Genomic DNA, 20,647 nt, shown 5'->3' with positions numbered 1-20,647 from the left:
GGTCATCCATACCTGCTACGAAAACAATATTCTGTATTTTTATATAACAACCAAATCTACTTGGTAAAAGTGCTCTTACATGTAAAAGTATAGCAGGTTTATATGTCAAAAACTCTAAGTTAAAATCTGCCTGGCGTTCGAGTTCACCTTACATATCTGTTCATGGGAGGCAGCCTGTCTGGTGACAAAGTTTGGGGTCAGGAGGTCTAGGTTTAGTCCTCACGCTGCCACCAACTGGAAGTTTGACTGTGGGCAAAGGTCTTCCCTCCTCTGGGCTTGGGCCCCACCATCTCTAAAGGACCACAGGCCTCACTGAGATACAGTAATACTCTCTCCTACCTGTGAAGGTTGCAATGCGCCAAGTTAACATAGAAAAGTGTCATCACCTCACCTCCTCTGGAGTATCCCATGACTGCAGCCTATCTCTGATTAGCAGTGGGCATGTGGCCTGTTGGTGTCAGCCATTGTTCTTGAGACCCTGACTCACTTGTCAGGGAGAACGGGTCACTGTGTTTATCTTCCTTCTGCTTCGGTGTGGACGAGGAGAACATCGCAAATTCCATCTAGGGCAGCAGCCCTAAAGCGCTCAGTGATGACTATATCACTAAAAAATTTGTGAGACATTGAATCCCCTGTAAATTTTCTTGTGGAAAAATATGGGATGCATTCTGTAGTGGTGACAGAATTTCTTTCTTCAAAGAGCCAGACATTATTTTCAGAAATCAAATAATAATGAGAAGCTTCCAAACTAAGGTTTTTAATGTGTTTTTTCAGATTAAAATTGCCATGATAGATATCCCTTCTCTTTACCCCCTTCACCTTCTTACAGTTTTTTCTCATGTTACACTAGGATTTTAGGATTTTATGTTGAGATAGTGGATTTTAATGTTTCTCTGATAAGCGGGTACTTATGAAAATTTATGCAAATAACTCATTGAACTGGCTTTTTGATATCTAATTAATATCTACTATGCCATTCCAAAAGAACTTACTTTGTGGTAAGAAAGCCCCTGTTTGGTATAAGAAAAATCCTATTGATTATTTACAGTATTTCTAAGAAAAAGAAATCCCAAATTGCCTGATGTAGGTACTGACCATTTGCTTTGGTGGATTTTCTTGCATAACTATAATTATGAAAAAGTGCTAAGACAAATTTAGACTGCAGCATATTGCCTGCCTGCTAGTTTCTTGATGACACCAGCACTGTATTGGGAGGTGGGGGGGGGGGGGAAGCAGGGGAGAGTAAACACAAACGTTGGCATCTAATGATCTAGTGCTACTGCTAGTTTCTAGTTAAAATAAAATAATCACCAGGCAGAAAATCTAACCCCTTTATTCTCATTGGGATTTTTCTCTGTGGTAAGTATCAATAGATTCCTCAAATTACTTAAAAGCTTTCAGAAAGACCTGCACCCACTAAAATATCCAATTACTGTTTTGTTTTTGATTTTGCTAGATCAGTGACCTCTCGGAATGGGTATGTTATTCACTCCTTCAATATACATGTACTTTGCATGGACAACTGGCTTCAGCTGTATTTGTAATGAACTGGGCCTTTCATTTGTGACTGTTCAGGGCAATTGCCATTCTTTGTGCCTCTGCAATTTAACAAAACATCACACACTTCAGTCTTGTGGAATCAGAGGTGGCTGCACACTTACAAATTTATTGCCAAGAAGCTTATGTTAAGCCACTATGCTGCAATTAGGAAAATGGCTTGCCTGTGGATTTTTTATTTTTCCTTCAAGACACTGAAAATCGTTTTTAAAAGTCTCTCCTTTCCCCCCGAACGTGGTCTAGGTGGCCCATGGCCATAGGTTTCGACTTGGAGAGATGACAAGTGTGCAGCCTTACCTTCATCTGAGCTCCTCGGTGCCTCAGACCTTTCCCAGAGCTGTTATGTAACTCCAGCTCTGCTCTTCCCAAGGCTGGAATTCATAAGAAAAATGGAAAAAGCTAGTTTGCTGTGTTCCCTTTCTCACACAACATCCCCAAAGTGAGCCAGTGAAAGAACTAAATGTTGATTTCAACGGTTAAGAATAACGGTTAAGTTTAACTAGCTTTTTACATTTCTTCGTATCCTGAGTGGAAGCATTTTCAAGGGAAAGAAACCACAGAGTTAATTTTTAAAGCTCCAGACTCTATCAAATATCCCCTCCCCCTTTCTGAAGATAGTGCTTCAGCTTCAGTGGAATTGCCTTTGCGTTGGTGAAATTCTTTTCATTCTGAAACCAGTGCCTTGTATTCAGAATCAATATGCCTGCGTGATCCTGGTGGTGTTTGGCAAATGTGATAACACAGAGCTTTGTGAGTGTAACCCAAGCCCTGGAGTGCTTTTCATTCTTGCCGTGGACATCCAGACGCTCGCTTAGTAGAGTCATGTCAGTCATCTTAGAAAGCTTGAGCATCTTCCCTGTGGCTGAACTAACCAGCAGTTTCTTGGGCTTTTTTGTTTGTTTGTTTGTTTGTTTGTTTGTCACATATTAATTGCAAAGAAATGCAAACATTTTTGTTAAAGTTTCTTAGAGTAGTAAGAACAGATCAGGGTATCTAAGCTTCCTCCAGTGTATACTAAGTAGGTAAGTAGTTCTATTCTTGAGGAAGGAATGTAAAAATGGATCTCAGCTGCTCTTTTAGGAATATGCTTTAACCCTAAATCGTAAGATATTTAAATTTGGGGGAAATCTCTTGTTTTAAGAGACCTGCTTACCTCTTACAAATGAAGCCCCTTTAGAATTCAAGAAATTCTGTTTATTTAGTAGGCTTTTCCTTTGTGTAATTTACTCCTAAAAGCTACCAGTTTAAATTACATATTTGTAAGGAATGTTGAGTGGACTAGAAAAAACTCCAACTTATTTCCATCTTGTGGAAGTTTAATGAAAGTGTTACAGGGTGCAGCCAAGAGGGGAGACCCCAAATGGGCATTTGAAATGGGGTCCAGAACTCAAGGTGTCCAGAAGATTTTAAGATGTCTTCACCCCTTCCCCCACATGTATGAATTGAGGGAAGGGGCACACACAGCAAGAACATGCAGGGCTGTTTTGTACAGCTGACAGCTTTGCAGCTAATCCATGGCATAGTCATTTAACATACCTATAGCCTTTGGCTGGTCACTTAGATATGCTAAATAGCTATGGCTATGCTCTAGGCCAGGGGGATGGAAAGGGACCCCCCCACCCAAAATGTGACTGGGGGGCAGGTCCCCTGAGTTACAGCACCTGCATGGGAGCTAGGAGAAGATTGGCTCCCTGACATGGGGTCACACCTGCCCAGACCCACGATGGCAGCCCAGTAAAGCTGGAAGAATATAAGATTACTGGCAAGTGTAACTGAGTGTGGGAGGAGTCGGAAATGGGGCTGCAGAGGAAGATTGGTGCAGGGATTTAAACCCAGACACAGCAGCCATTGAGGGAGAGAAGCATGCGGTTTTGGCTGAGTGGGGACTCCTGTGGCCCTAGGAGAGAGAACCACGTGCCTTTGCCAGAGTGGGGACCCCTGCAGCTTTTAGTAGGGGGAACTACCACCCGGCTTTAGCAGAGATCCCGGCAACACAGCTGAGGGTGCTGGGAACCCAGGGAGGTCTCCTAGTCAAGACGGAGTACTGACTGGGAATAACCAGAGGACTGCCTGAGCCATGGACTTCTATTTCCTTTCCTGAGATACGGTACCCCAGCCTGGGCAAAAGGGGAAGGAAGGACTGTGACTGTTTGTGGGGGTTTTAAGGGACTTCAGGATTTTGATGAAGACATTAGGTCACTATTTTAAGTTTGTATAGCATTAAATAAACATTTCCTTTCCTTTTGACGAATTTCTGGCATTGAAAGACATCTTTCCTATAGATGACAGACATAACAGACCTGGGGTTTCTTTCAGTAATAGTATATTGCCCTTGGCCCCCACCTTGTTTGTTCTGTAACAAAAGCACCTCTCTGGATACTCTGCTAAAGAAAAAGTAAGTTGGTGCCCAAGAAACCCTGATCTCACCTGGCATTCCCACCGTCACAAGAGTAAAATCCCTATGGCCAGCACTGCAGCCCTGTAGTAACTACTGTCTGATTTTAGAATGAAAGGACCTGAAATGGCCCAGTGGCATCAATGGAAAGAGAGCAAGAATAAGAGCAAGAATATTAGGGGGCCGTGGGGTTAAAAGGACCCCTGCTCTGTAGAGGGCTAAGACAGCCACCTGCAGGGGAGGAGGAAGCTGAGGCCAGAATGCTTCTGTTTTCACCTGGCATCTCCAGTGGCTGTTTTTTTCCCCGGTTACAGTTGACATCCCATATAATAGCGATTTTCAACCTGTTCCATCTCATAGCACACATAAACTAATTACTGCAATTCTGTGGCACACCAAAAAATAGATCTTTTGCTGATCTGACAAAACATAACTTTGATTCATTCACACTGCATGGTTCTTGTTGTGTTGGCTGTTAACTTTTTTTTTACCTGACAATCTAAGAGAAAAGAGGTCAGTGCCCCTGACTAAATAGTCAGGTATTGAATGTTTTAACATTTTTTTGCAGCATACCAGTTATAAATCACTGCCATGTAATATTAGTTTCAAGTGTATGGCATAGTGGTTAGACCTTTATGTAACTTACAAGATGACCCTCCCACAACTAGTCTGGTACCCTTCTGATTCTTAGGCTGGTGCTGAGCCTTGGTCTCTAGTCCTGAGATGTTGCTCTGGTGGGAAGGAACTAATCTGGTGAACTAGTGGGAGCCAGGCATTCAGACCTGGGCACTGCCATGCTCTGGGCCTTGTTCTGCCCATCTGTGAAATGTGGGTTCTGAACTACATTAGACACTCCTAAACATCTCCAGATGCTGTTCCAGGACCAATGTCTGTTTTTGAGGAAAGATTCAAAAGTCATCAGAGAAATTAGGAAAATAAAGACAATGTAGGACTTGTTTCATTAAGCTAACTTATAAATGGGAAGGTCTGCTTTGCTGATGCAGACACCGGCCCACAGTGTCCGAGTCATTATGGATGAAATGAGACATTCACACGGACTACCAAGTCCAGTGGAGGAAAAGGGACAGCATGGCTTTTCTCTCAAGGGCAGCAAAAGCCGCAGCCTCCACCATGGTGGGCCTTTATTGGGTTTCTCCACCCATTACGTGATGGTCCTCATTTACACTGCACAAGTTCACTTTAGGTGGTTACCTTTTACAGAAGACAAAGGAGCCAATGCCACTAATCACATCACAGAAGAGGAATATTTGCAAATGAAAAGGCAAAAGTGGTTGAACCAGTTACACTCATCCTTGGAGGGTTTAGCATGGATTTTAGGAAGTGACTGTGCAGTAAATATCCTCAGTTCAGGGAGGGAGTTTTAGCAAAAAGCAAGACTCATAGTGGCCTAGGCTCATTGCAGGCCTGATTCCCCACAGGAGAACCTATCCATGGGCGTGGGTCCTGTGCATCTCTGAGTGGGAGCTGGGCCCACACCACACAGAACAGTCTCCTACACTTTCTTCATTTTCTGCAATTGTCTTTTTTAGTATAGTATAATGGACATAAATTTGAGGGGTTTATTTATTTTTTTGGAAATTACAGTGATAGTGTAGATAACAGCTTGCTTTCCTTCCTTTCTTCCTGTCTACATTTTTAAATGGCCTTTTGGGAAAAAATGTAAAATAGTAACTATGTTGATGATACTTTGCTCCTGTTGTTGAAATTGCACCAGCTTTTGAACTTGTTACAGTGAGGCTTATTTATGTTCGGTGTGGGAACTCCACATTCTAAGTAGTTTACTCAAGCACTAGACACATGATTTGACTTAAAAGCTGTTGCTTTACAAAAAAAAAGAAAAAAGAAAGAAAGAAACTCAGATAATATTTGGTGCCCTAGGTGGTTGTAATTATGCACATCTTTCTTGGTGATAGAAGGAGAGGTCTCAGAGGTGATAGGTGCCAGGTGTGCCCTGTTTAGGTTATGGAGAAGAAAGTGGAGCCAGCACGTCGATAAGCATCACCTGCTGCCCTCTCATGATGGATGTGACGCTGGGCTTCCCGCCCCCATTTCTCTGCTGCTCACTGGCTTTTATGGTGGAGGGCCATGGGCAGGAGACCAGGGATGGTGTTCTAAAGGAGTTAAGAGCTGTATCAATGTCAGTGCAGCCAACACCATGCAGGTTTCTACTGAAGAACAGTCCGTAGGAATTTGCTTGAGAAGGTCTTCCTCTCCTGACACCCCTGAGCCCCGTTCTGCGGGTGGGGGTGGGGCCAGTGACAGAAACCCAGGCAGACCCTCTCCTGAAAATACCTCCTTTCATGCCTTCGGTTAGATGTTAGCAGGTAAGTTGGATGCATTACTTTTTTTAAAACTAGGTGTATGTCTTTCAAGTAGTTGTTTATTTTCTAAAGTTTATGACTTGATATTCGACATTTTCAGAATCGCTGCTGGAGTACAGAAATCTCCAGATTTTTATCTTATCAGTGCATACAGGCCCTGAATCGTAATTACTGAGGCACCTTCAGTCGGTCAAGCAGAGAGAGTTATGGTGCTGATTCTCTAAAACTTAATGCAGCACTCTGCACTCGTAGTTTGAGACACAGCGGCAGAGGAGAGAGCAGCGGCTAGGTTGTTCCCGAGTCTGTAGAACTGTCTCACCCGGGTCAACCCTAGCAGCCTCACCTTATGTGTCTTACACTCATGGGGACTCTTCTCTGCTTGGTGAAGAACTGTTTGCCAGCCCTGATCCAATTTTAGGATTTACACAAATTTGGGGAATAATGACGTTTTAATATCTCAAATTCATGTTCTTTCTCTGCCTTTAATTGGGCCCAATAACATGTTCTGCACCTATTTAATCTAGAAATTCCAACAGTGGGGGAAATGGAGGGTGACTATTTAACAAAGGCGAGCATTTCAGACTCTCTGCTCTGCTCAGGGTTATACATTTTGTGGTGGGATTGACTACCTGTTCTATCCCGGCAGCCCACCCAGGCGGCCTCACCTGGAGAACGGTCTGAGCAGTAGGAGCCACAGACCTCAGACCCCAGACAATCAACCCTGGTCCCCAGGAGGATAAGAAGCTGCCTTTTCCCAGTTCATTGTTCCTTCCAGGCAGCCACTTGGATGCACAGGGCAACAGGCATATACACATCCGTGAATTATCAGCTGCACTGATTTCGGTCACAGTCGGTGGACGAAACAATAGCACCGCAGTATTTCCAGGCGCTCTCTCCAGAATGCAGTCTCCACTTAACCTGTGTATATAGAATTCAATTCCTTGTCTCATAACCTGCCGTTTCCTATGGCACAAATGCCTTTTAAAGGCTTTACTGTGTCTCTCCCCCAGGAAGAGTTACCTAGGCCATGATTGCTTCACCTCTAACACTATTTACTTCATTTGCAATCTTTTATTAGATTGAGCTGTTCCCAAGGCAACCAGGAGTGATAAGTTAATGTGCTGATTCCTGCTAATAGGTCCAATTCCAACTGATTCTTTGTTTCACCTGACTTTTCTGTGCTGGCAGGAATGCAAAATGCTCCTCAGCTCTGCCATCCCTTCCCCCATCTGTTTGTCCATGAGGACTCCTTGTGCACTTTTTAAAAAAGACAGTAACTTCATTTTAATTTTATTAATAAACCTTGGCATTTTTCTTTCTTATGAATAACAAATCTCACTCAACATCTCACATGTACCCTTGTCTTTCCAAATGTATCCTCTTGTATGAAAGGAATCTGTGTCCCTTTAAGGTAATAGATTTCCTTTGGTCATCTGCTCTACTGTACCATGCCGTCCTCTATTTATGGAGTGCCTGCTGTAGTGGTTTCTGTCCCCTGGTTTCATGGCAGTTTTTTAGTGTGTTGAGGGAGATCTTCCTTGATTCTTCAGGCTACATAAAGAGCTATAGATGCATACTGACTACTTACAGTGATGAGTCACCAGGATTTTTTACAGCTGCCCTGGCCCAAGCCAGTCCCTCTGACTCTCTGTCATACTATGGACTCTCTTAGAGAATGTCCTCGCTGCTTCAAGCCTATGAGGATCCTTGACAGTCAGCAGCAGTATCTCCCAGTGTAAGGAGTAGAGACCAACTACAATGTATCTTTGTTTTTCAGTTTTACTGAGAGAAAATTGACATGCAACACTGTATAAATTTAAGGTATACGACATGATGACTTGACACACACACGTTGTGAAATGAGTCCTACAGTAAGTTTAGTTAATATCTACCACCTCATAGAGTTACAAAATTTTTTCTTTTTTTGTGACGAGAATTTTTAGGATTTACTCTCTTAGCAACTTTCTCCTATACCCGATAGTCACATGTGGTACATTACATCCCTACACCTCTTTATCTTATCACTGGAAGTTTGTGCCTTTTGGCCACCTTCACCCAATTCCCCCAATCCCCATCCCTCCCTTGGTAACCACAAATATGATCTCTTTTTCTATGAGTGTGTGTCTTACTTAGATTCCACATATAAGTGATATGATATAATATTTGTCTTTGACTTATTTCATTTAGCATAATGACCTCAAGGTACATTAGTCTTGTTGCAAATGGCAGGTTTTCCTTCTTTTTTTGTGTGGCTGAAGATTCCATTATATAGCAAAACTACATTTTATTTATCTGTTCTTCTGTTGACAGATTGTTTCCATTGTAAGTGATGCTGCAATGAGCATGGGGGTGCAGATATCTTGTTGACAATAGTATTTTCATTTCCTTTGGATGAATACCCAGGAGCAGAATAGTTGACTCATATGCTGGCTCTATTTTTACTTTTTTGAGCAACCTCCATATCATTTTCCAGGGTGGCTCAAACAATTTACATTTCCATCAACAATGCATAAGTGTTCCCTTTTCTCTACATCTTCTCTAGCATTTATTATCTTTCATCTTTTTGATAGTAGCCATTGTAACAGGCCTGGAATAATATCTCATAGTGGTTTGCATTTGCATTTCCCTAGGACTGGGGAAGTCCTAGAGGGGTGGCTCTAAAGCCTGGCCATGCACCTGAGTTACCTGGGAGCCCAGGCCTCATCACACAGGACCCAAGTGAGGATCTTAGGGAAATGGCCCAGGCTTTGGCTATAGTTTTTTTTGTTGTTTATTTGTTTTTTTCTTGCTTTGCTTTCATTTTTAAAGCTACACCAATGATTCTGATAGCTAGTGGGGATTGAGAACCACTTCTGTAGAGAATCAGCCTATGAAAGGTTCAGAAAAATCATTTAATTGCCCTCCAAGCAGCATATGGTCCGTGGACAGGAGTAACTGTCCCCCTATCCATCTCCAGGCCCACACATACACAGATCTCTGAGAATCTGCCTCTCCACCCAAGGCCACTTCATATACTTCAAGGAAAGATCAGGCATTCATTTATTTCTCTTTCTTGGAAATATAAACTTGGCTCTGACCTTATTATGTGGATATAGAGAGAACAGGATGAACTGATCACTATCCAACAAGACCATGACTGGGAACAGAACAAAGAAGGTTAGAGAATTGACAGAAAGAGAAGTTATGTTGACAAAGGACATCCAGGAGAGAGAAGAAATAGGCTGAAGAGTGCAGGAGAGAGGAAGGATGGTCAAACAAAAAATTATAATCAAGTTCATTTTTTCCCTTATAGCCCACATGGGTAAGCTTGTTTGTGTACAGTAGGACTCAAGAACAATTTTATGATAGAAATAAAAATCATACTCCTATTTTATTATCCCCAGAATGAGCAATGAATTTTTTAAATCTTCATCCAAGACTGTATTTATTGTTTGAGAGAGAGAGAAATATCGATCAGTTGCCTCTCATATGCACCCCAACCAAAGACCAAACCCACAATGTAGGTATGTGCCCCGACCAGGTATTGAACCTACAACCTTTTGTTGTATGGGATGATGCTTCAACCAACTGAACCACCTGGCCAGAGCAACAGTGAGTTTTTTCCATAATCAATTAGAGACAGTGTCTGATTTTTCAGGTCAAGGTATTCTGAACTTTCATGTGTTAAACACTTTGTAGAAAATACTCATTATATGTATTTTTTACCTTGGGTGAAAGGAAATGATTGGGCAGAGTTCTAAGCCTTGGTCCTATGTGGCCACTGGTCCACCACATCATCAGAAGCCTGATGAGTATGGGAGGTTCAGATGAAAGCTAGAGCAATGACTGGAAGACAAATCTGGCTGACAGGGTTCTGTTATGTAAAGAATGAACTTGGCAATGTCAGTTTCTTAGAAATCTGGGAGGAAGAGGGAAAATTAATTCAGAGAAGAAAATAATTGCTTTACCTCTTTCCAAAGTACACTTGTCATCAAGCTGAATGTCATACACTGACAAATACCTCCTGCCAATTTGTTCTTTTCAAAGAGACCATCACAAACACATGTTAGAGCTGCCACTCTGGCTGTGTTGTTTCCCTGTGGCCTCTAATTTCAAAGCAAAGCGCAGATGCATCTAGAATGAACCTGTGTTCAATTTGGAGGCATCCCAACAGCCACCTTTGTTCCTTCATTGGAGAATGTTTAGCTCCTGTGTCAGAATTAGGGTTTGAAAGAAATCCCAGGCCTACCTCCAAAAGCCATTTAACTCATTCCCTAAACACCACAGGTTGGAAAAGAGGGAAGGAAAATGGTTGCACACGTCTATCATTTTCATAGATCAGAAGCTCTTATTTTTAAAGAACTGACAGGAAATTCCTCAGTTGTCTTGAGCTGTGCATTCAAGGGTTCACAGGAAACAGTGAACTCAGAGTCGCCTCCACTATCCCTAATTCATCTGAACCATCTCTAGATTTTCCTTACCCACTGGGCCAAATCTGTGCAAAAGAGAAGCCATCTCTCTTGGGCCTGGAACTCATCCTCTGTCAAATTTGGATTGTCTAGAGCCCAGAAGAAATGTGGATATCCTCCTGGGAGGGAATTCCTTCCTGCTGTTCAGGTCCTTGCTAAAGATGACACTCATGACCCAGAACTTCCAGTTTCTTACATCAGGCTCCGGCCTTTTATCCTTTTGTCCTGAGATACTTCCTTATGGCTGTGCAATTAATGACATAAACAAAAATAGGATTTCCAGAATCTTCTTACTGGGATAAATAATTCTGAATGCTTCCAAGAAGGTGAGTTGGCTGAATTCAATGAATTACAAATCCTGGGAATGGTAAATTTGGCCTTCAGTGGTGAGTGGTTGGATTATTTGATTTTGTTTATTTTCCCTTGTTAAAAATGAAAGAAAGAGAGGAGGAGAGCCTATCTCTTTAGGCAGTGTTTGGAGCATCCCATGGTCTGTTCCTGTGATAAACAGTGATGGGGAGTGGGAGGTGGGGCCCTGGAGTCAAGGTCACCCTGCTGGCCTTGAAGCGAGAGCACAGCAGCCGAGAGAGCAGTGGCTGCCATAGGCCCTCTGTCAAGCAGACTTAGCCTGTTCTCTGTGGGGTCCTATTGTGCCTTGTAGTCTCCGACATGTGGGCCCTTCTTTTTAGTAAGGCAACTGGGGAGACTTGGATGATCACTGAAATTGGGGGAGTGGGCTGTCAGCTGCCACACCTTCCTCCTCTTCCCTGAACTTCATTAAAATTCCATTTCATAATTTCAGTTTTTAATGATACCCCAAGAGGCCCATGAAGGATGCCAAGAATCCAGGCTCCTTTCTAGTGCATTTATCATAAGGGCCTGCACTTTCCTGATTGGGTTGCCCCACAGTCACTAGAAGGGTTTCTGACTGAGGAAACTCCTCCAGGGCATTTCATCCTGATGGCACAGCTTTCTGTAGCCAATGGCTCAGGAACCTCTGAATAAGAGCTTTAGACCTATATTAACCATCCCATTGCATGTAGAATATCAAGGCATCAAATTTAAAAAGACACTTCATACTTGTTCAGTGTTGTTATGTCCCAGGATGGGGAGCCCAGGAGAAGCTGGACTTGGAGATTACCTAGCTGAAGAGTTGAGTATTTGATCCAGAAAAGGCAGTGAAGACAGGGGCCTAGTGTCCGACATTGGGTTTTTCCAGGATCCCACACGTAGTAAGGGAATTAGGGTGGCTAGAACACGCATATTGAATTTCTTTTCTCATAGTCCCTGGTTCTGACTCCAAATCACAAGTCAAACTAATCCATGCATGTGTCCCCCAATGCTGGACTACACCTTCTAAATTCCGGTGTGCTGCTTTAACCATTATTCAGGAGGAAAAATAATGATACCCCAAGTAACACATTGTCTGTGTTACTATGAGTTTATAATCCAAGGCTGGTGTGGAAAATGCCCCGTCAGTTCCTTCAGTGCCCTTTCAGCTGGAGAGCCCCATCTGTTCACCCCTCTGAGAAAAGTGGGTGACTGGGTGTGGGGTCTTGGGAGTTTGGCCAGAGGGGGTATGGCCTGCAGTAGCAGGAAGATGAGGACTTGCAATCTGACAGCTGGGGAGGCAGCCTTGGGAGGCATGGAAAAAGCTAGAACCCAAGTCTCCAGGAACAAGGATGGGGTCCCAGGTGGAGGGTCCCCAAATGGCGGTCAGAAGAGACAGGGCATTTGGGATCCAAGCATGACTACTCCCAGTGGCAAGTGATTTTTCCCTACAGAGTCTGCAGCTGGGCCTGAGGGAGCTCCGAGGGCATCAGAGCTATCTTGGGTAAAAGCTGCCTCTGTGGGTTTCCATTCAACACCAGGGTGGGGTGAGACTCTGCAGTCAATGCCTGAGAGCAGGCATGCTAGATAAGCATTGTCAGCCACCTTTCAGGCAGGTGAAGTCGTTTGCTGAGGACTCTAGCAAAGTAATCACACCTTGAGCAACTAAAGTTTTAACCAGGAGACAAAACACTTCTGTGGCTCTCCCTTCCCTGGAATACATGCAGCATGCTGTTGCCTTCCACATACATGTATTCTTTTTGTTAAAACAATCATGTGGCAATAGTGTCAAAGACGAATTCAGAAAAGGAAAAATCCAATAGTTCTGCAACCAGCTAAATGACTATACTCATTTTTATAGGGTTTTTTGTCACTCTTGCATAAATAAAATTGTGGAAGGCATTTTGCATTCTGCCTTTATCACAGCGGCGTATCACAAACACTTTGTGCTTCCGTTAGCCCCTGTAATTATTGTCTTTAATGGTTGCAAGATAGAACATCCTGAAGGAGCCAGTGATTCACTCGATAATATTTTTCTTTTGGATATTTAGGTTCTTTCCAGGTTCTTATTTGTCCCCATTATAATGTTCTTATCACAACAGTATGCACCCTTTTTTTTTCCCTACTCTTGAGTTATTCCCATAAGTAGAACTATTACAGTAAAGATTATGAACTTCTTAGGGCTCTTTTATATATTCTGGTACTGCTTTGCGAAAGAGTTTTACTCAGTGTCACCTTATATTGGAACATACCAGCTGAGTTGCAACTCTGACAGCATTAGGGTTTTTTCCCTCATTTTTGCAAATTCAGTTGATGGAAAATGATATATCAAAGTTGCTTTAATTGTCATTCCTTTCATTACTAGAGGAGATAAAATCTCTTCCATATATTTTCATTTTATTCCTGATATGAATCACATACTCATTCTTTACCTATTTTCATTTTATTCCTGATATGAATCACATACTCATTCTTTACCTATATGTTTATTTGATGCTTTCCTCCCCCTATATTTCAATGTTACCCTTTTGTTAAAGTGATACAAAGAATTTATGTAGTCTATTAAATGTTGATGTATCCATTGTTCTGAAGTTTCATAATCTTGCTACAATCTGCCTTTTGTTTCCTTCCAGTTCATCTGTACTTCAAAGCATGGATAAGTATTAGGTCTGTAGAGGAATGTGGACTATTTATTACATGCTACTTGTTTTAGAATTTAATTTTAAAATGAAATACTTAACTCTATTATCCATCCAGAATCTATCTTTTATATTTCCTGTGGGTCTTACTGAATGCTTTTCTGATTTGCTATCTACATATCATAGAGAGTTTTGTTTAATAATCTTGCCTTCCCCCATTGTACTAAAAATCTGCTTTATTGTTTGCTACATTTTAGATTTGGTTATGGGCTGCCTATATTGTGCTACAGTCTTCTTTTTGAATCATTACCAGAATGAATTTTGCTTCTTACTGTTTATATTTCCAGCTTAAGTTTATAGAAATTTTGTTCAATTGCAAAATACCCTATTGGAATTTTTATTAAAACTGCATTAAATCTGTAAGTTAAATTTAGGAGAACTAGCATTTACAAATATTACTAGTATTCTCATTCTATAACAATGAGAATACCACCAAATCATGTTTCATTTTATAGAATAAAGGTTTGCCATTTCATTTTAAACGTTTAGCTTGGGTTTATTTTAAAGGTTTAGCTCATCATCCAAGTAAATTCCTGAAAATGTATTATCTTGTAGCAGTCATGAAGAGAACCTTCCATTATGTTTTCTAACTGAAAATACTCGGTTGCTTGTTTCTGTTTCTACTATTCAGTGTTATTGGGGTGTTTTTGTTTTGGTTTGGTTTGTTTTTGTGTGTGTGTGTGTTTTTTTTTTTACTATATGGCATCATTATTATTTAGTTGTCACTTGTGTCAAAGTAAGCCTCCTGGGCAATATAAAGGGCCTCTAGCATGTTCAGGAAATGCCACCCTGTGACTTTTTAGAAAGGCTTCTTTCTTTGTTGACTTCAAAGACTGAAACAGAAGTGGGGTCAGGAGGGAAAGGAAGATGCAAGTGCAGACGCACATCCAGGCAGTGATGCCATGCTTCACAAGTGCCCCCAGTGAGGCGGCCCCCACAGCTCTCACAGGTTGTGATAAATTCAGCAAGGAGTCTTCCTAGAGCCTGGCGCCCCCAAAGTGGAATTTGGGGCTTCAGATTATTAAAAGAAGGCAGTGTAGAGATCGAACAGCCTTGAGACATGTATGTGTGCCTGGAGAGAAGCCACGTTCCCCCTCCTCCTTGTTGCTATATCAGGTTTATCTTTCTAGGAGGCAGTGTCCTCCGGGAACCACCAAAAGAAATGTCAGTGACAGAATTAATTTTGAAATTACTGGTGAGATGACTGAAATAATGACCTAGTGGAGCATTTTTCCTCTGGACCTGGCATCAGGGCACTTCACCAGCTTTGCCCTGCTCCACCCCCATCCTGTGAGGCCATACGAAATATCCTCCTCCTGCCAGTGACTGCGGCCAAGGTCACTCGTGGCAGAAGCAGAACTGCCCTGCCAGGGAAGCCTTGTGGTCTTGGTGTCTGCATCCTCCTTGCGAACAGACCCATGCAGTCTTCTTCTGGGGTGTAATTCCAGAATTAGCATCAAATAGCAGGAAGGGTGGAATTTGTATGTAGACCCAAATTCAAACCCAAGCTCACAAGATGACCATGGGAAAGTCTCTCTTTTCCCATTGTAAAAGGGAGACAAGAAGACCACTTCCTCCAGTTATTATTTATTCATTCAGGAAAAATGAATATGAATAGGAAAGTCAGTGCCTCCTATTTGCCAGGCACTGATAAAAGTGATGTTGATGTGGCAGAGAACACATCAAAGATTCATGCCACTTATGTCCATGGGTAGGGAGGGTGGATGCACATTGAAACTAGCATGAATTCATATCAGCTAATGAAAAATGCTGTGAGGAAAAAATAAAGCAGAAAAATGAGAGTAAATATGATTTTTAAAAGATTTTATTTATTTATCTTTAGACTGGAAGGGAGGGAGAAAGAGAGAGAAACATCGATGTGTGGTTGCCTTTTATGTGTCTGCTACCGGGGACCTGGCCTGTGTCCCAGGCATGTGTCCTGACTAGGAATCGAACTAGTGACCCTTTGATTTGCAGGCTAGCACTCAATCTACCTGGCCATACCAGCTGGCGGTGATTGTTCTTTTAGAAAGAGCAATGTGAGAAGACTTCTCTAATAAGAGATCTGAGCACAGAACTGAAAATCGTGTGGGAATGAGCCAGGGGAATGTTGGAGGAAGAGCATTCCGGGCCGAGGGAAACACGTGCAAAGGCCCTGCAGTGGAGCGTGCATGTGTGACGGACAGAGGAAGGCCCACGGGGCAGGAGCAGAGAACTGATGGGGAACGTGCCTGGTAGGTGGTGAAGTCGCAGAGGTGGAGAGAACCAGATCAAGTGGGGCTGCAAGGACAACCAGGGAGCCAGATCCAGCCTATGGCCTGTTTATGTGTAGACTCTCTAGGTAAAAATGGCTTTTATATTTAGAAAAACTTGTTTAAAATAAAAAAGCAGACTATAAGAAAGACCATACGCATCCTGTCAAACCTAAAATATTTACAATCTGGTCTTTGTACTTAACTTTTTTTATGTTCATCTTTCCTATTTTCTTTTTAATTAAGTTTATTGGGGTGACATTGGTTAACAAGATTATATAGGTTTCAAGTGTACGATTTATGATACATGGTCTGTATATTGCATTGTGTGCTCACCACCCAAAGTTAAATCATTTTCTGCCAGGATATATGTGGCCTCTTTACCCTTACTACCTTTACCCACCTTCCCTCCGGTACCCACCATACTGTTGTCTGTCTGTGAGTTTGCTTTTCTTACTTGTCAGTTTGTTGCTTTCAGTTTTATATCCCACATATGGGTAAATTCATATGGTTCTTGACTTTTTCTGTCTGACTTAGCATGATATTCTCAAGGTCCACCCATATGGTCACCAATGGCAGTAATTCATCCTTTCCTATGGCTGAGTAGTGTTCCGTTGTATATCTGCACCGCATCTTCATTAAGCAATCATCTGTTGAAGGACACTGGTGGTTTGCATGTCTTGCCCACCAAGAATAATGCTGCCGTGAACATAGGGTTGCATATATCTTTGCAAATAAATGTTTTCAAATCCTTTGGGCAGATACCCAGAATACAGGTTGCTGGGTCATAGGGTAACTCTATTCTTCATTTTTTGAGGAGCCTCCATACTGTTTCCATGGTGACTGTACCAGCTTATATTCCCACCAGCAGTGAATGACGGTGCCTTTTTCTCCACAACCTCTCCAACTTTTGTTGTTACTTGTATTGGTGATATCCACTCTAACAAATGTGAGGTGGTATCTCATTGTAGTTTTGATTTGCATTTCCCTAATAGCTCACGGGGTTGAGATTCTTTTCATATTTCTGTTGGCCATTTCTATATCTTCTTGGGAGCCAAAAACATATAGTGGAGAAAAGAAAAACTTTTCAATAAATGGTGTGGCATAATTAAATAGTACATGCAAAAGAATGAAACTAGACTACTGTTTGTTCCCATGTGCAAAAATTAACTCAAAATGAATCATAGACCTAAATGTAAGACCTGATACTGTCTGGTCTTTTACAGAGAAAATTTGCCAATTCCTGATGCAGGGCCTTGGAGGCCATGGTGAGGATGTTATACTTCCAAATGTGAAGGAAACCATGGGAGGTTGGGGGGTTGAGCAAGAAGGTAATGTGATGTGATCAGTGGTCTTAAAAGGATGCTCTGGCTGCCACATTAACTCAGAATATAAAACAGGGAGGGCGCAGCCGGAAGCAGAGTTGTAGCTGTGATTAGAGTCCAGGTGAGACAGGGCGATAGGTTGGACTAGACTGGTAGCAGTGGGGTGCCAAGTAGCTAGACACAGCACACATTTTGAAGGTGGCACCAAAGGGGCTTTGGATTGACTGTGGAGTGTGACGAGAGGGAGAAAGGAGTAAAGGATGATGCCAAGACTTTTGACGTCCACACTCTCCTTACATTGTGGTGGAAATTGAGTAAGAGAATGCTCTTCTCTGCACCTAGGGTTTAACACCTCCAGTCTGCCCACCGCTCCGTAGTCATGGTTATCTCCCGAATGTACAGTTTTGATTGGGACACTCTCCTTTCAAAAACCTACACCAGTATCCCCTTAGCAATAGAACAGTGTGTCAGAGCACTCCATAACGTGAACTCCCTGCATCTGTGTCCTGACTTGTTTCCAACTATTTTTGTTTTATTGACCCCAACACTGATCAGTGAAATACATGTCTGCTAGTCCCATGGACACTTCATACTCTTCCACCTCGAGGCCTTCGCCCACGTGAGTCCCTGTTTCTCACTCTCATTACATGTCAACGGTCCCAGCAGAATGAATGTTATGGTCTACCTTTTCAATAAAGCTCTTCCTTAACACCCCCTTTACCCTCTCGCTGTACTCCAATGCTCTGTGTCTCTTCAACTCTTTTACCAGACATGTTGTTTCTATTTCTATGATTTTTTAATGCACAAGTCTTATCTCCCTGACCAGACTATACAGGACACAATGTAACGTAAAGTTAAGTAGCTCATCTTTGTTAAATCCCAACCCTGTACTTGGAACCTGTACAACTTTAAGTAAATTACTTCGTGTCTTTAAGCCTCAGTTTGTGTTGCTGTTAAATGGAGATAATTACCATAGTTACTTCCCAGCACTAATTAAGAAGATAAAATGAGTTGATTCATGTACAACACTTAGTGTAATTCCATGCCTGCTGTATAATTAGAGCTCATGTAATTCCAGCTATATGAATTCACCGTCACTGTGGAGCTGACGATATATCTTTGTATCCTATTTTCCTGGTGCTTTGTACATGGCATTGCACATAGTAGCGGAATGACTATATTATGAAAAGTGGAGCAAAATGAGCTCAAGTTCTAGAGTCAACTCTGACTTCAGTTCCTTCCACCGCCATATCCAGTGCATGATATGGCAAGACACCCTCTGAGAGCTTCCGATTCCTCACTTTTGAAATGCAGAAAACATCTCTCACTGAAGGGCTATGAGAGTAAGCTGTGATGGCACATAAAGCACCTGACGCACAGTGCATGCCCAGCAGTAGCTATCACGAGGATGGCGATGATCAAAACTTCAATAGAAAAGAGTCCTCTATACTGATCCCCCTTCCAGCACTGAAGCCTGATCACTCCTTACAGCAGTGGTTCTCAAACTGTGGCCACTGGGCTAGCAGCATCATCAGTGTTGGGTCCCCGGGACCTTGTTAGAAATGCAAGTTCTCAGGCTCCACCCCAAGCCTGGTGAGACAGATGCTGTGGAATGGAGTTGGCGGTCTGTGTTCCAACAGCAGACACACACCAGCTTCTAAGAAACACTGCCTTAACAGAAGGGGCATTAGGAGGTGAGGAAACCTCCAGGGCTGTGATGTCCCATTCAATCCCAGTTGTCACCACAGGAAAGGACTCAGGTACCGGATGTTTCCAGCAGCACCAGAGAAGGGGAGGAGCACAAACTCTGTGGAGCCGCCTTTTGGGGTCAGCAACTCTTGACTCATTACTTATGATTACTTATCGAGTTGATAGGAATGAAGATGAACTGAAGAACGTTGTGACCCGTAGTCAACACTAGGAAACAATCATTCAGTCTGTGGCTCCGTTGAGACATGGGACTGGTTTTGGGAGCACACACCCACAACATAAGCCATCATGAGCTGTCAATTAATTTGAATAATACAAATAAATGTACAGTGAAAATATCAGCTGGACTGGCAAGTTGTGAAAATTATTTAGTATGACTAATTTTAATGTAAGTTGTTAACACATTTATATTGTAAACACAGGAACTAAAGTTAGATCAAATTATTTCAAGCAATTTGGAAATATTGTGAAGAACATTTAATTCCTCCATAATACTAAAATCTGCAGAGCACTTAAATATCTCCATAGCCGGTTATATATAGTTAGACACACACAGAGAGTTATATATAGTTATCAGCTTTTAAAAAACCTGATACCACGTTTATCCTTCTTCGTAGGTCCATTGTATGACATTAAAAATCATCTCTTTGACAGAGTGATTCTGTTCATCCAAATGGAGTTGAAATAAAATTACTCCAGACTTTATTATCCAAACCTCTGCCTTCTCCCCACACCACTGGCTTTCCCTCTGTTGCCCAAGGCTCCAGTGGAGGGCGAATGCAGGAGAGGGGCAGAACCTCAGACCAGCCCCTTGAGCTCTGGGTCTGTAGCTCTGAGTACAGTGTGCTGCATAAGGCATTCCCTTGGTGTATAGAAGGAAAAAGAAAAATACTATAATTTCTCTTTATGATTAATTTTAATCACAGGCTTTGAATTCACTTTTTGAGTTTATTTAGGGATGAGGGCCTATGTGCAAATATCTTTTCCTAAAAGGGGTGTGTGATCAAACTAATTTGTCTCTGAGGGCTGGTTAACATGACAGGGAAAGATTTAGGTAAAAGGTTGAAAATATTGATGCCAAAATATTCTAGAATTTTCTGTAGATTCAGTCTTCCATGTTACCTACTCATCTATAACTGGATTAATAGTAGTTTTATCTCATATCATATTTAGTTGGGATAGTTGAATGTGAATCAGACTAAGGGAAAAAGTAGGAAGCAGGCTCCTTATGGTGGGCTGCCTCTTCTCCCATGCCTCCCTCTGCTCCGGTTGGGCTGCCCTGGAGTGAACAGCCACAGTATCTCTCGGTGAGATTTGGGTGAACAGGTCACATTTCAGTGAGTGGGTAGAAGGCACAAGAGCCTTGAGGGGAAAAGACCACAAGGTACAGAACGTGACCATACGCCTGCCCCCAAGCTGCCTTTCTCTCGCTGGGCTGTAGTTACATCACATGTGTTTCTCTCTCTCTCACTCTGAATGCTTCTGAGAAGTTTCAAAGGAAGGTAAGCAGTACCTCTCTCACCTCCATGCTGCTCTGGTAGAACAGCTCTGGGTTCCTGCTAAACCCAGGCAGGGGCCACTTTGGAGAA

The 20,647-nt window shown here is 42.3% G+C and overlaps 1 protein-coding gene across 1 annotated transcript in view; it reads left to right on the top strand.

Moving 5' to 3' along the window:
• The window catches only part of RYR3 (ryanodine receptor 3), a 502,054-nt gene that overhangs the window by 197,776 nt on the left and 283,631 nt on the right, over positions 1–20,647 (top strand).

This window comes from Phyllostomus discolor, chromosome 1 (genome assembly GCF_004126475.2).
Source record: "Phyllostomus discolor isolate MPI-MPIP mPhyDis1 chromosome 1, mPhyDis1.pri.v3, whole genome shotgun sequence".
Taxonomy (NCBI): domain Eukaryota; kingdom Metazoa; phylum Chordata; class Mammalia; order Chiroptera; family Phyllostomidae; genus Phyllostomus; species Phyllostomus discolor.
The sequence above is the reverse complement of the archived record's forward strand: the minus strand, read 5'-3'. Positions and strand labels throughout refer to the sequence as shown.